Source organism: Ctenopharyngodon idella, chromosome 6 (genome assembly GCF_019924925.1).
Source record: "Ctenopharyngodon idella isolate HZGC_01 chromosome 6, HZGC01, whole genome shotgun sequence".
Classification (NCBI taxonomy): Eukaryota; Metazoa; Chordata; class Actinopteri; order Cypriniformes; family Xenocyprididae; genus Ctenopharyngodon; species Ctenopharyngodon idella.
The window spans coordinates 5,162,992-5,178,451 of NC_067225.1; positions in this window are offsets into that span (position 1 = coordinate 5,162,992).

Sequence of the window (15,460 nt, forward strand, 5' to 3'; positions counted from 1 at the left end):
CGAATTAGTACAACAGTGAGGAACTTATCCATAAACTGTGTAAGACGTCATCCGATCAATATTTCCAGTTGACATAAACAAACAACCTGTGAAGCGCTCTCTTTGTAACATTATTTGTCATTTGACAAAACAAGATGGTTTCTTATCCGGCTTCCTCCAGTGGACGGTACTGCTCCTCTAGAGGGCGCATTTCCCAAGCCAACATAACTAGTTATAATTAATTATTCATATTTATTTTGAGCTAATTTGCTACAAGCGCTTTCGTTGCATTTTACTAAACGTGTTTCCATCATAGTTTATGCACCTTTTCCTGCCAAATTAAAAATGTGTCCTCAGGGGAGCATATGCATTTTTAGAAGATTTACTTGCATCTTTTTGTTTTTATCCAACATTTTGTAACACTGACACATAAGACACGTTTTAACCGCTCTATATACAGTATATTATAATGATTTTATGTATGGTGTATTAGAGTTTTACAGTTTTGTAATTGCTTTGGTGGAGTTTTCATAAGCAATTGGTAAATTTTCAAAACTCTTAGTACTAATATCACAACAGATCATCAAAAGTGCACTTTTCCCCCCCGAACATTTCAGCATATTTTCAATTTTTTTAGTACAATACACAAAATCACTACATAAAATAAGTGTTTCATCTATATAAATGTTTAATTCACAGTAACTGCCTTTCATAAAAATCAACTACAGTATTGATTCAGTCATATGGTACAGTGAGAACATTTACTGTATTGGCAACAAACTCTGTTCTAGCACAAAACCTCATGGCCATTTCATAACTGAATAGATGCTATTACAAACATTATAGATTTTAGGTAATGAAAATGTATTTTCTAATGTGCCATCTGTAGCCTGTGTAACTGTAATTATTTCAACAACAAGTGCAATTTGAAACATGTATCTTGCATTGTTTGCTATTGAATGAACTGATTGTTAAAAGTACTAAATTGAAAGAAAATCATACTGTTGTGTTTCGGTGATTAAACCAAATGTTCTCATTACATATCACAATGATCTTGTGTTTTGAAACAGTGATTATGTAAAATAAAAATATGCAACTAGAATGAAAGCATGAGATCAGGTTTTGAAAGAATGACTAGCGGTGTTTTAATAGGTTTACATGTTGTCTTAGTCATTTTAGTTATTTTTTCCTTTTATCATTTTATATGTATGCATGTCTTTAAATGATACTGGGAGTGAGTGATCACCTGACAGAAAACAAGAAATTACCTAGTATAAACGAGGCAGCATGGCAATCAAACAGGCAGTCGCTAAACACAATTTTATTATGTAGTAATATTTTACAATATTACTGTTTTTACTGTATTTGCGCTCAAATAAATGCAGCGTTAGTGAGCATAAGAGACTTCTTTAAAAAAACATTAACAAATCTTACAGACCCCAAACTTTTGGATGCTACGTGGATGGAAAAAAGCTTACGATGCCCTACAGAGTCACATTAGCAGTGTTTGGAACATAGCCTAATTACAGATCCATCACAGCGGTGTACACGGTCATAAAATAAAAACGTGATTTCTACTACAGTACGTCATTTCACTCATCTCAAATTGAGTGCACTTAAGTAAAAAGTCACTCAGGCACTTTGACCAAAAAACCCTGTATGTGTCTCAGTTCATGGCCACATTTCTTACTCTCAGAATCGCCACAAAAACAGTATATAGTTCTTTTCATTAGCAGCGTGTGATCCTGAATGCCTCAAATGCCTATATTTACAGTGGGCCCATTTTCAAGTCTTTGTTGAATTCCGTTTCCAAGGCCACCTTCTTTTTTATTGAAGCTAATACAAGGCCATCTCTCTTTTTTGTTTTAAGCTAATACACAGCATAAAATATATCTGGTGTCTTTGACCTTGAGTTGTATGCACCTGTCCTCTGTGAGGTCCTGTATATGTGACCGCTGCTTTCTGTCACAGAGAGATATGGAAAGAAATGATGAGTCTTTCTACAGGTGCCCTCTACTTTGTTTTGCTAGGCTGTCATAAATTGTACTGCCACTGAAAGTGCCAACTGGCCAGTAAACAGAGGTTATTTAAAAATCAGGAGGGGAATCGATACTGCTGTCTTTTTTTGTCCTTCTCTCCACTCCTCCCTCGCACTCTCTCTCTCTGATGTGCCTCCATTTACATAGACACTTGCTTACAAACACAAGGTCATTGGTTAGAGGCTGCATAGCGCAAGGACACACTGTATGAGCTGAATGGTGATGCTTTGTCATGCAGGTTCTCTGGGCAGTGAAGCTCTTCTAAATGGCTCTGTTTCAAAACCTAGTGTCCTGCCTTTCTGTCTACATAGGCAGATACCGTCTAAAGGTATGGCACATCAGTAAAATATAACGAGCAAAAAAGGTCCATTGTCAATAGATGTACCAAGCACAACTCACATAGAAGTCACTTTCAAACAAAGCAGCTTTCTGTTGGTCAATGTGGCAAATTTGTGTCCAACTTGAACCTTTTAAGAAATCTTAAGCTCTCACGAAATACCAGATTGCGTGGACTATTGAAATGACTAGATTTCATCAGCAAAAAAACGATGAACGATGGTAAATGTGACCACACCTTAATGGAGTGTATCAAAATGAAATCGCTCTGGTTAAAATCAACATTTTTAGTGAAATTTTGCAAGAAAAAAAAAAGGGTAGTGAAAGGTAGAGTAGTGATTTGCAAAGCACAGCTTGCATAGAAGTAACTATTAAACCAAGCAGTTTTCTGACTTTGCATATCCAACTCAAAACCATTATGAAATCTTTCCCTCGTGAAATACCAGATTGCAATAATTCCTTTTTAAATAACTGGATTTCGTCTGCAAAAATTTGATGAATAATGGTACAGTAAATGTGACCACGCCTTAACACTCAATGCAGTGCATCAAAACAAAATCGCCCTGGTTATAATCAATATTTCTGTGAAATTTTGTGACCAAAATGGTCCATTGTCAATAGTATGATGTACGAAGCACAGCTTGCACAGAAGTCACTGTCAGACCAACATTTTTTTTTTTTCCTGGCAAATTTGCACATCCAACTTGAACCTCAAACGCATCCAACTTGAAATTCTAGAGCACATGGATTCCTATGAAAATGACTGGATTTGAACGGTAAATGTTACTCCACCTTAAAGCTACAATATGTAGTTTTTTCGCCGCTAGAGGTCACCTATTCAAAACAAAGGCGTAGCTTGATTACGCCGAGTTTGAGCGCGGAATCTTGGGAAATGTCGTCTTCACCTCACAGCCACTGGAAAAGAATCAGGATGGGACCCGAGCAGAAATCATGTTCATGGATGAGATTATTAACGTTACTGTAATATGAAGCAGCGCAGGGCCGTGTGATGTTGGATCTGAACGAGGCCGCTGGAGAGATTGCTAAAGAGAGACGAACGTGACATGCCTCGAGAGCAGCTGAATTTTCATTATGCCGCAGTCGCCGGTACCGCTTCTTCCGGTCAAGTGTATGAGGTAACTCTGTGCTGTTTATCATATTAGAGACTGTGTTGAAAATGATGTTATGACGTTACTCTAAAAATATTCGCTCATCGTTTTTCTCTGAGGCATGGTAAAAGCATGGTACTCTCAGAAAATCAAGAGAACTAGATTTAAACAATAAGACTAAACATGTTGAGCTATATAACAATAATTAGTTTTCTGTCTATAAATGTAACTAAAAAGTTGTTCCCTTGTCTAATAAATAATGTAATATATTAAATCGTCTTTGGTGTTTCCATGGTTTCTACAAAATAAAACCCAAAACCGAGGGTAACGCGGATATGATGCCATTGACAGGCGACTCCCGAACACGTCCCGGATCCTTGGTTAAAATCTTGGTTAAAAAAAAAATTTTTTTTTTTGGTTAAAAAAAATATATAACACTGGCCTAGTGGTTTTTGGATATTTTACTGCAAAATTCTTACATATTGTGCCTTTAACACTGTCCGCCAAAGCGCTTTTAGGCAGCCGAAAATGCTATGCTCTCTGCTGAAAACACCTAGCTGTGGATGCTTGAGAGTGCTTCTGCAGCGCAGCATTTTTTTTTTTTCTTTTTCTTTTTTTTTTTTTCAGTTGAGACACATTGCTTTCTATAATATGGAATATCCTCAGACATGTTACTAATATCTCATTTAACAGATAGTTTGTTTCTGTACTGTTTTATATAAAAATGTCAATAAAATGTAAAGTATTTGCTCTGGCTCTAGTTTTAAATTATTTTGTTCCGTTATTATGCTTGTTGTTGTCATCTGTTTACAGAATGTGGCGGTTGGTCAGTGTGGTATTTGTCCCGCCCCTCCTCCACTGTGATTGGACGGCTGGGTACAAAGTGACAGTAGCCACATTTCCTTACAGATTCCTTACAGATTTGAGCAAAACTTTTGCGATATTTTCTAAATATCGATTAAAAAAAACTATTGCAAAATGACAGTGTTTCCATTAACCAATGTTATGCGACTAAAACATCTCTTTTTTTTTTCCCTCTCGCGAGTCATTCCAAAAATCATGGCAACGGATGTTGGTAGGTTTATGTATATCCCAGTCACTGCACCAGCCATTATTTTTAATCAAAGGAAACATCTCTCTCTCGTCTTCTGTCCAAACATAGCCTACCACACCCTCTTTAAAGAAGGATTGACTTTTACATACGGCAGGTGACCTGTAAATGCGAAAAAACTGTTTCCATTGCAGTTTTGCGAAATATTCCTTTTTCGAATTGACTGAAAATCTAATGGAGTTTTGTTGATATACAGTAGAAAACAGTGTCACTTCCAGTGTAGACACCCTCAAGTCAACAACGCATGAGTTCCAGTGTAAAGCAGCATCCTGCATAAACGACTGAAATACTCTAGATGAATAGAATATTTTAGCATGTTGCTGAGGTAAAACATCGATCTTATAATAAGGACAAAAATATACACTATTCTGTTAATAGAATATTTTTAGTACTGAATGTTTATTTGATGGATGCATATTGGATTTTCACTGAGCCCACAGTGCATTCTGGGATTACCTTATTCGTACAGTACATGACATGCTGCAAAGAATTTGGCTAAAATAAGTTGTTTTAGAAGGCAACATAATCATGACACCTGTTGTTTGGAACAGTCGTCATGTTGGGACTGCAACAGTGATGCCTAAAATACTGGCTAGGTTGAAAGATCACTAGGTTTTGGAACAGAGTCTCTGTGTTAAAGCAAACACAGGTGTGCAGAGCTCTATAAATGACATCTGAGGATAAGTGGGAGGCTATTATAAGTGAATTAGTATTACAGTTATAATAATATAAATAAACAAACCCACACACAAGTAGTGACCATTTTATAATCCTTTCTCAGAGCCTGTTTAAACAGTTTTAAAAAATCTAATACAACCTGAATCAAGTAAAGACAAATCAAATGAAATCAAGTTTATTAGATTAGCATTTCATACAGTTGATTTAGAGAAAATAGCATTTCAGTTTCCTCCACAGGGATTAATTATGTCTCACATCTAAAACATTTTGGTACTGTCTGATCCATTACAGCTGTTTTCCTTTACCCCACAGCAGGATAAACAAAAGGATAAACCCTTGTCATGCTTTGACACATAACCACACACACACACACACACACACACACACACAGATGTTGGTACTTCATGAGGACATTCCAATGGTTTTTATACTGAGCTAATGACATTTTCTAGCCCCTAAGCCTAAATCTACTCCTAAACCTATACCATCACTGAAAAGTTCCTGCATTTTTACATTTTATAATAATAATAATAAGTTTAGAAACCTTTGCAATGGGCTGAACTGGAATGTCCTAAGCCCTTGTTCACTTGGAATCCCCTATGGAGTTGATTTATTACTTACATTTTTTTCCCCCCTTATGAAACTGTTTAAAGCAGCATTCTATATGTATATAGGTGTATTTTGGTTGTTTTAGATATTTAATATATCATAGAGTTGTTTGTGGTGGGGTAAATTAAACGCGATATGGGGTGCTGTCTCAATCGTGTTGCTGTAGGGTAAAATAGGCTTCATTGTCCTGAAAAAAAAAAAAAAAAACTTTTAATAACTTTGAAGGGTAATCTCCAAATAGATTACGTTTACATTTATTTATTTTGTAGACCCTTTTATCCAAAGTGACTTACAAATTAGGAGTACATAAGCAATTCATCATAAAGAGGCAATAAAAATGCAGGTAGTGAGGAAATTGAGGAAAAGTGAAAGCATAGGGGATTTTTTTCTTAAGTGAAATATGGTCAAATTTGTTTTCAAACATAAGTTGTTAAATATGAAACTTTTATAGAGCAATTTTGTTGTAACTGCAATGCAGCTGTATAAGCTATACAATTGAGCTTTCTTACTCACAAACACATGTACACGTTGTTTTAACGTTTGCATTTTTGTGCATTCCTGGGTGTTCTTGCTTATTAATAAATATTCACCTTTTGATTATTACTGTTGCCGTGGTTTGTTAATCTAATAATTCTGTGTGTGACCCAAATCGGATTGTTTTTATCTAAGCATTCTTTAGAGTGCAGGATTTTCGTTAAATAATACTTTTTTTTTTTTTTCCACTAAACCCCATCATATACCCCCAGAACACATGGAATGTAAGGAACATGTCGCATTATTCTGTGATACTTTTGCATCTTTTTTTTTTTTAAAAGCTTGATGCTGGTCGCTATTCACTGCCATTATATGGACAAGCGCAAGCATGACACTTTTTGAAAATTCTATTTTTGTGGTCCATTTAAGAAACAAGAGCATAAAGCATTAGAATAACACCAGGGTGAGTAAATGATGGCTTATTTTTCATTGTAGTATGAACTATCCCTTTAATGGTTGGGTTTGTGGTTGAAAAACAAAATAAATGCACTGCATTACCATCTTATGAGGAGGGAGACTTAGAGCCTTTTGGAGCATGACCTTCATGACCAGTATGCAACAAAAACGCTTGATGGAAATTAAAATGCTCAAAACAAGGTTATGTGTTCCTGGTGGTTGCTTATAAATGCCTACAAGGAAAAGTGTATCTAGAGAGCACAGGAATAGAGGATAGATATGTTTGTGCAAACAGAAGAAAACTTGATCCCCCACACATTATGATGACAGCATGTATCAACTGCTTCACAAATTCATGGAAGATGAAACCAAATATACTTTGTATATATGTCTTATTCCTATTCACCTGCAAACACACACACACACACACACACATTACGCTGAGGAAAGGTGTGTAACTTATTGAATTACAGGGGAGGTGGGTAACAATTTCCTGTTTCAACTGGGTAACAGTGCAACCAAAGGGCCTTCGGGCCGCTGTGGAGATTGAGGTTGTGACCCCCTCATAATATTTTGTTGACAGATATGATAGCATTTTAAAATGGCTGGGAAGGCAGTGAAGGTCTATATATCGAAAACATGACAAAACCGGGTAAACAGAGGCGCCTGTGGCAGAGAACCTGTGATTGACTGAGTGAATGAGTCCTGAAGGACAGAGAGCTTCATGAATGGTAAAGACGACTTAAGAAGATCTGCCGCCTAAAGAGTTTTAATGGTAAAGTTGTAAAGAATGCATGTATCCTTCATGGTCAAGCATTACTGAATGGATGTCGTTCCTTGTGAGAGAATTAATTTTTCAAAAAAAAAAAAAAAAAGAAACATGAATAATAGTAAAGTACAACTTGGTTGTGATAAATACATGTTAAATAGTTCATGGTAATGTTCCGCTTCTACAGACTTAAAGATTGCCTTGATGATGAAGGGCATATTTATAGTGTCTGAATGGCATAGAAGGTTGAAATATCCTGCTTTTCACTACCATATTTTAAAGTCTAATCACAAAGAAAATTGTGTTATACTGAGACAGGAGAAGGTTTCTCCAGCAATTGGTTGACCTGATGATTCTTTATGAAGTGGGTGGCATCACTGTCAACATCCTTGCCATGTACTATATCATCATGTGGTTCCTATTTCTGACAGACCATCTGATCATTTGTCTCCCTCCCTCTCTAACTTTTTTTTAATTTTTATTCTGCTTCACTTCACACAAAAATTGAGCTAACTGAGGGTCAGTTTTCGGCAAATCTCACATGTGGAAACATAATTAAACCCTTTTCTCATTGATTACACTGTAAAAAAGAATTGTTGGTTTAACTTAAAAAAAAGTAAGTTACCTGGTTGCCTTAAGATTTTTAGTTCATTGAAATTAAAATTTTGAGTTAATACAATGAAGGCGATTGATTTCATCAACAGAAACTCAAGATACAGTATTATGTTATCTGAACCACAAGTTGATTTGACAAAAGAAGAAAAATGTTGTGTTAACAAATCATGAAAATAATTTTTTACAGTGTAGTGGAAAGTTTATATTATTGTAATAATATTTAAAGTAGACCTTCAGGATGAATATCTTTAATATTGTCTGATTTTATTAATTTTTTCATAAATGTATGGGCCTGCTAAACACGCCTACTAAAAAAAGTATAGAATATATGTTTATGTGTGTATGAGTGTGTGTGTGTGTGTGTGTGTGTGTGTGTAATATTTATCATTAAAAATGTATTATTATTATTATTATTATTATTACATATTCTGGTCTTTAGCGACCCAGATCTATCTAACACAGATGGGCCACTAACTGCTGTGATAGTATAAAACAGATCACCACTGTTATCATCAGAGCACAGTTCCTCCATATATTCAGCATCAATTAAGCCATTTTACGTATTGCTGATGATGAATTCTTTTGTTTTATGTCTGCGATAACTATGAATGAAACATCACATCAATCATTGTGTCATACATCATACATTGCCACCTTGATTACTAAAGGTGAACTGCACTTATTGAGTAATCATAGATCAATTTAAATTATAGTTGTCCAGAAAAAAAAAAGTGACCAAATATACTTTTTACAAACAATTACTTAGAAAACAGACATTATTTTATACATATTTTTATAAAATATTTATATATTTTATACATATTATATTACACATATATTTTTCTTTGAAAATTGAGGAATACTAAGAAGGTTGATGTCTAACTTTATTGACTCAGGAATGACGTCCTGAGTCGATAAAGACCCGAGGTATGATTTTAAGTGTTAATCAACAGATGAAATAAAATCATGACGAATTTGTCCAGCTTTTAGACTCCTTTAAAGCAAACAATGACCACATTTAATCAGATAACTACCTGCATATTTTTATATCATCTTATGATGACTGTTAGCAGAGTGTTTGATTGTGGCTGAACAATTGAAATTTTACACTTTATAGCTTCATATTTCTTCTGTGAAGACAATAATTATATCTTATTGGGGATATTGCATGTCTGAGTTATATGAAGTTGACCTCACAATTACACCAACAATCGCTCATTATTTCTCTCATTGTTAAATATGGCAAGCTGAAACAGAATTGATTTAATAAGTTTCTGTCATTACAGTCTATTCCCATTAAATGCATTAGTTTACTTGTGTGTGTGTGTGTGTGTGTGTGTGTGTGTGTGTGTGTGTGTGTGTGTGTTGTGTGTGTGTGTGTGTGTCGGCTCATACTGAGGTCATGGTAGATGATTATTTTTACTAATGTGATAAAAAAAAAATAATAATAATTATGAAACTGAGACCTAGTTTTTAAGTAGTTTTCCAAACAAATCCCTATAAAAGCATTTCAAAGTGAGACATTGACATGCATTGCTTGCCATGGAGTATAGACTATAAATATAGACTATTAAGTGGTACTTTAGAGGCACAATTCATTACACGACTGATGGTTTTGCAACTGCACCAGCAGTTTGTGTGCAGCCAGCAAGTGTTTCTTTCATGCTATGGACTAAAACTGAAACTTGTAGCATTAAAAATGCATCTGAGAAATGACAACACAATTTTTTCTCCTCTTTTGAGAGGCCACCGCACAGTCTGTCAATACAGTCCACCGGCATGGTAAAAATAGAACAGGAAATGGGAACAGGGAGTGCGAGAGAGCTTACGAAACTTGTGTTTTTACAAAAAAAAAAAAAAAAAAATCTGCAAAAAAAAAGTCAGGTAACATTAGGTTTGCACATTAGATGCTCTTTTACATTATTCATTAGCAGAGTAAAAAATCTCCTGTATATTTCGAGTTGAGACGTGGTCCATGTTGGAACCCATTTGCAGCCTCTGGAAAGTACAGATGCGACATTAGAAACGGCTCCATGACCTGACTGGAGCAGTTATCCAGCCGAGCAAGACAGGAAATGGAGGTACTAGATGCTTATCTGTCAGCCGTTGCAAAAGCACATTTCAGTTTGATAAAGTTAACTTGATGGGATTTTAAAAGTTGCAAGTGGAAGACAGAGTAAGAGTCAGGGTTTTTTTTTGGAAAAGATAAGGGAAGAAGGAAGAGGAGAAATGAGAAGATGGGACTGTAGAAAAGACAGCAATTTAGAGTCCCTCCAAAAATGTTGGAAACACTGTTCTTTTTCATACTCTTTGATCACCATTTGTCCATCAACCCTCTCAAACTCCCAAGGCTTTTAAAACAGTGGTTTTCCACTGGTGAGGCGTGACCAATCCCAAACTAAAGTTTTAAAGTATGTATGTATGTAAAAGTATGCAATCGTGCATAGCTGAAACAAACTTATGGAGCGAACATAACATAACATCCTGAGACTTTCCCATACACACACCAAAACATGCCATTTCCATTTGATGTGTATATATTGTAGAATAGGCTTAGTTTTAAAAAGGTGGAGAAAACTATTCTATTTGTGTGTGTGTGTGTGTGTGTGTGTGTGTGTGTGTGTGTGTGTGTGTGTGTGTGACATCTGTTCATCTCCAGAAACCATGAATAAAACTTAAAAGAAACACAACCTAGACTGCATTTCAAAAAGGTTAACTTGCAGATATGGTAAATATGGTTTGTGTTGATCACAATTTAGTTTGGTGAAATGTTGACTGCTGACAACAATTGAAACTATTGCTATTTAGACTTTAGACCAGTTTTGGATGCTGGGACCATGCTAATGTACTGGTTTGCTGATGGGAAGCGGGCGTGCTGGAGGACCAGCTACACCAGCTCAGTTTTGCTTGCGAACAGCATGCTGCTCCACCAGCTAGACCAGTAGCATACCAGCTCCATCCATTATAAACCAGCCTGAATAAAAATGGAACTCATGCTGGTTTGTGCTGGATTTTTAAGCAGGGCTCCTGTTCGGTCTGTGTCATGTTAATGATTTTGCATACTGTCGAGCCTATGCAGTTCATGTTCAGTTTAACACGTTAGGTTTTAAGGACCTTTTTTTCTACTGTAAATGGTACGTGTTGGGTTGTCACTAGATATCCAGTGCAAAGTCTGAACCACTGCTTTAGGGTGTGTTTACACTTGGTTTGTTTGGTTAGATTAAAATAAACCCTGATGTGATTGCGCTGTTAATGCGGTTCATTTGATTAAGTGTGAACACTGCCATCTGATCCTTGGTGTGTACCAAACAAACTTTGGTGCTGTTCGAATTAAATATGAACCAAAGACATCTAAACGAACCAAAAACAGGACATGATGTCACAAGATGCAACCCTAAAAAGTACAGAATGCTCAAGCATACCTGTTTTTTCTCGTCATAGTCACGGTGTAGCCCATTACAGTTCGGTACAGGCATCAGAACTACATCTTCTCGCAGCAGATCTTCGGTTGTGTGTGTGATGGAGGGATTCTGCTGTTTTGACTCATTTTTTATACATTTTATAAGCTCTTTTGTCAGCTCCATCATAGACCATAATATGTACACACATACAGTGAGTGCCTTTAGCCCAGCACACAGCATTTTTTTGGAAGTTCAGTCACAAAATATACGTCATGGTTAGGTTAAGGATGGGCTGCAAAACTTTTAAGACCACATATACTGTATGTTGTTTGATTATATACATGCAAATATATAATGACAGTCTCTTTGATAGTTAAAATAGCATGTGTTATTTGATATCGAACATTTAACCAAGATCTGAATGTGATGTTTATGTAAATTAACTGTATGTAATTAACATTATGATGAGTGGGGCCAGGCTGAGAACTGTGGGTGGGAAGGGATGCCGGTGACGTGATTAGGTGTTAATGAGAGACACCTGTGCACCACACTGGTCTTGCTCCGCTTCCACAGCTCTCAGCCTCACCCCACTTGTCACAAAAAATTTAAGTTCTACTAACTTAAAAAATGACTTAGTTTACATGTTTTGAGTATATTGTACTTATTGAGTTTTACAGTGCTCCTGTTATGTCATCATTGCTTTGTACCAATTTTAGTTTGTGCTTAGTCTTACGTAACTTTATTACTTTGAGTTTGATAAACTTAAACCATTATAGACAATCGGTTTCCTCGAACCATTTAAGTAGCTATATAGTTCTTAAGACTTAAATTTGTTACCTGAATTCAAACTGAAGGAGTGGAATAAACTTAAAATCTTTAAGTTAAGCTTACTCTAATGATTAACTAAACCAACACTAAAATATAAGTGAATTTAACTTAATGTATATCAGTTTGCAGTACTCATACTTATTGGTTTAAAAACTTTGGCAATCAATTTCCTCAAATGGTATAAGTTATCGGGTTTTACAGTGTTTGATGTTAAAAATGAAAGTGTGAACGCTAAACGAACCAGGACTAAATATATTATTTTATTTTGGAAATCATGACATATATGTAATGACGTATTTCTATTTCGTCTATGTTATACATTGGTGTAACCTTATGAAAGATTTATTCACTCTTAGAAAACCTGACTGAACCAAATATGGTGCCAGAAATCAATATGCTGATTAAAAAATTATTTGTATCTTCAAACCTTGTTGAAAATACCAGCTTAGCCCAGCATTAATTTCCATACTGGTTTGGTTAACCAGCCATGCTGGTCTTTTCAGCAGGGAAGCACCAGCTCAAGAACTCTAGACATGGAAAAATGGTTCTTCATAAGAAGCAACTTCTATGTTGAATCAGGTTTAAAGAACCTTTGCTTAGAAGAGTTTGAAACAGCAGTCACTTTTTTTTCACCACAATTTATCCCAGTGCGATTGTTTCCGAAGACTTCTCTGTTGGTCCTGTAGATGAACTTCTCTCCCTCAGAAAACAACAGCGTTTAATGAAGGGGGAAACAGTTGTGTTGCAGAGGGTTATCCCTTGACTCTGGCTTGGCATGGCTCTGATACTGACACACAGAGCGGATCATCATTCTTGAGTGTGTTTAGGTTAAGGTCTAGACTGGCCCCGTCTCCGTGATTTATGGGAGGTTGAACATTTACACCTTAGCTTTCCCTTACTGTCTGCCCGGGCTATTCATCATGGCCGCCGTGTAATGAATGGACTTGTTCAGTCTTGTGGACTTAACAAGACACTGGAGTCCAGAGAGTTCAGTAAAATAAGATTACAACTGTGGTCAAAGAAGAGAAAAGCAGAGCGACTCCCTCTGGATTCAAGTCTGTTGTGGTTGAAGGGAAGGTGGCTTGTACAGTGACCACAGGAGCATTTGTTTTCCTCAAACTGTCCGATTCTACTGTATTCACAGAGTGAAACTGGGAAAAAGAGTATTACTATTAAATCACTGTGGATGATGTTGTATACACATGTAAAGAACTTGGCTAACCTCACCAGAATTTCTTGTCTAAGGCCTGATCAATACTTCTGATTTATGTGGGAGAAGATCCAGCTCTTGTTCTATTCTCTGTTGTGCTCCTCAGTCCTGCCAGAATCCAGCATGTTCAAGTGAAAAGATTGAAAAATCAAAGATTTATATAGTTTTATATTTAAAAAAAAAAATCTTGGCCATATTGAAGGTTCTTCAGTGGTACTTTTTCAGCAATTAGTTAAAGAAGACTCTTTGGAAATCATATGACATGTATGTAATGACATATTTCTATTTCATCTTCGTTTTACGCTGGTGTAACCTTATGAACGATTTATTCACTCGTATTAACATTTTGGATTTAATAAAACAAGTTTATTTAGATGTTACCACTTGAGTTTTACATTACCTAGCAGAAGTCCATAGTTTTACAGTTTGCTAGTACTAGCCCAAGTTCATAATTCATAATTTAAATATTTATACAACCATATGCTTGCCTGAAATTGTCGGAAATGTTCTTGAACAGCACCACGGTGATGCACATGAAGATGTCCCTGTTCCATTTCACATCAGTTTATCTGACAAAGCTTTTCTCTATGCATCTAAAACACTTGCACTCACTGTGCGACATGCACATACACACACAAAAACAAACACTAAAAGAGCTTTTCAGCGCACTTCTCCATTGAGGTGCCTCGAGAACCTTTAAAGAAATGAAGCCATCTCCAGTGACATCTTACATATCACTGTTATTAAAAGGATACGAAAGCGCTTTTTGAGCGCTCACTCTTTCTCTGTCCTTCTTCCACTCTTTCCCTTTCAAATTCTTTAATAGCTTTTTTCAAAGCATAGACCATGCAAAATTCATCAGAATCCACAGAGGATAGAATGAGAGGCTGGCGACAGGCAAGCAGTGCTGGGCTCAGCAGTGGCTTTCAGTTGGGAGAAAGCAAGAGGTAAACCGTCAGTTTTCGAAATGACAGCTTCTGATGGAAACATGTTATGGCATTCAAAGGTCTAGCAATTTGAATGACACCACTGTACATCTAAAATATATACCAGGGAAGACAGCTTACTCAAGAGAAAAGAGGTTTTCCTTTGGTTTACATTTTTTTTTACATCTTTAAATGCCTTTGTTTGTTGCTATTAAAAATGTCCTTGTAGGATTTTAAATTCAAAATACTCTCAAGACAAGACAATCTTTAGGGGTACAGCAGCTTGTCACCATGACTGTACTTTCAAAAGGTACTAAAATTTGCCCTTTTTAGGGATAAATAGGGTACAGTTGTGTACATTTGGAGGGTACTGCCCTGGTGACAAACTGTATTACCCTAAAGCTAATTTTTTTCTGAGTATAACTGTTTCATTCTCATATTGCTTCAGGTGTAATACAAAAATACAGATGACCAATCAACGTCAAGACTAGCACCAAAATAATTTTTAAAAGCTGCATAACTTATGTTCAACTAATGGCAACAAACAGAATTGCAAAAGTAATGTCTGTTGCCTGTCAATGGTATTATTTTGTGTGTAAAAATCATAATTTTCTATTAAGAAGTAGTCTTTTTTTTTTTTTCAGTGCAATTGGAGGATTTGGAACAAGATCAGCAACACATTTTTGCTGATGACTGCTTTATAAGCTTTAAAGTTACAAGGTGCTGGGGGGGGGTAATAAGGGGGGGTAATAATTTGGCAGGGGGTCAAAATTTGACACAACACTGGTATGATGCTGTGTGAGAACAAAGAATAGAATTATCACTATGGGCATGTACGAGGTCGGAATATGCTGACATAAAATGTCTGCCTTGGGCCAATCATAAAGCTCTGTTGGAGCTGTATATGGTGAGTTGCGATG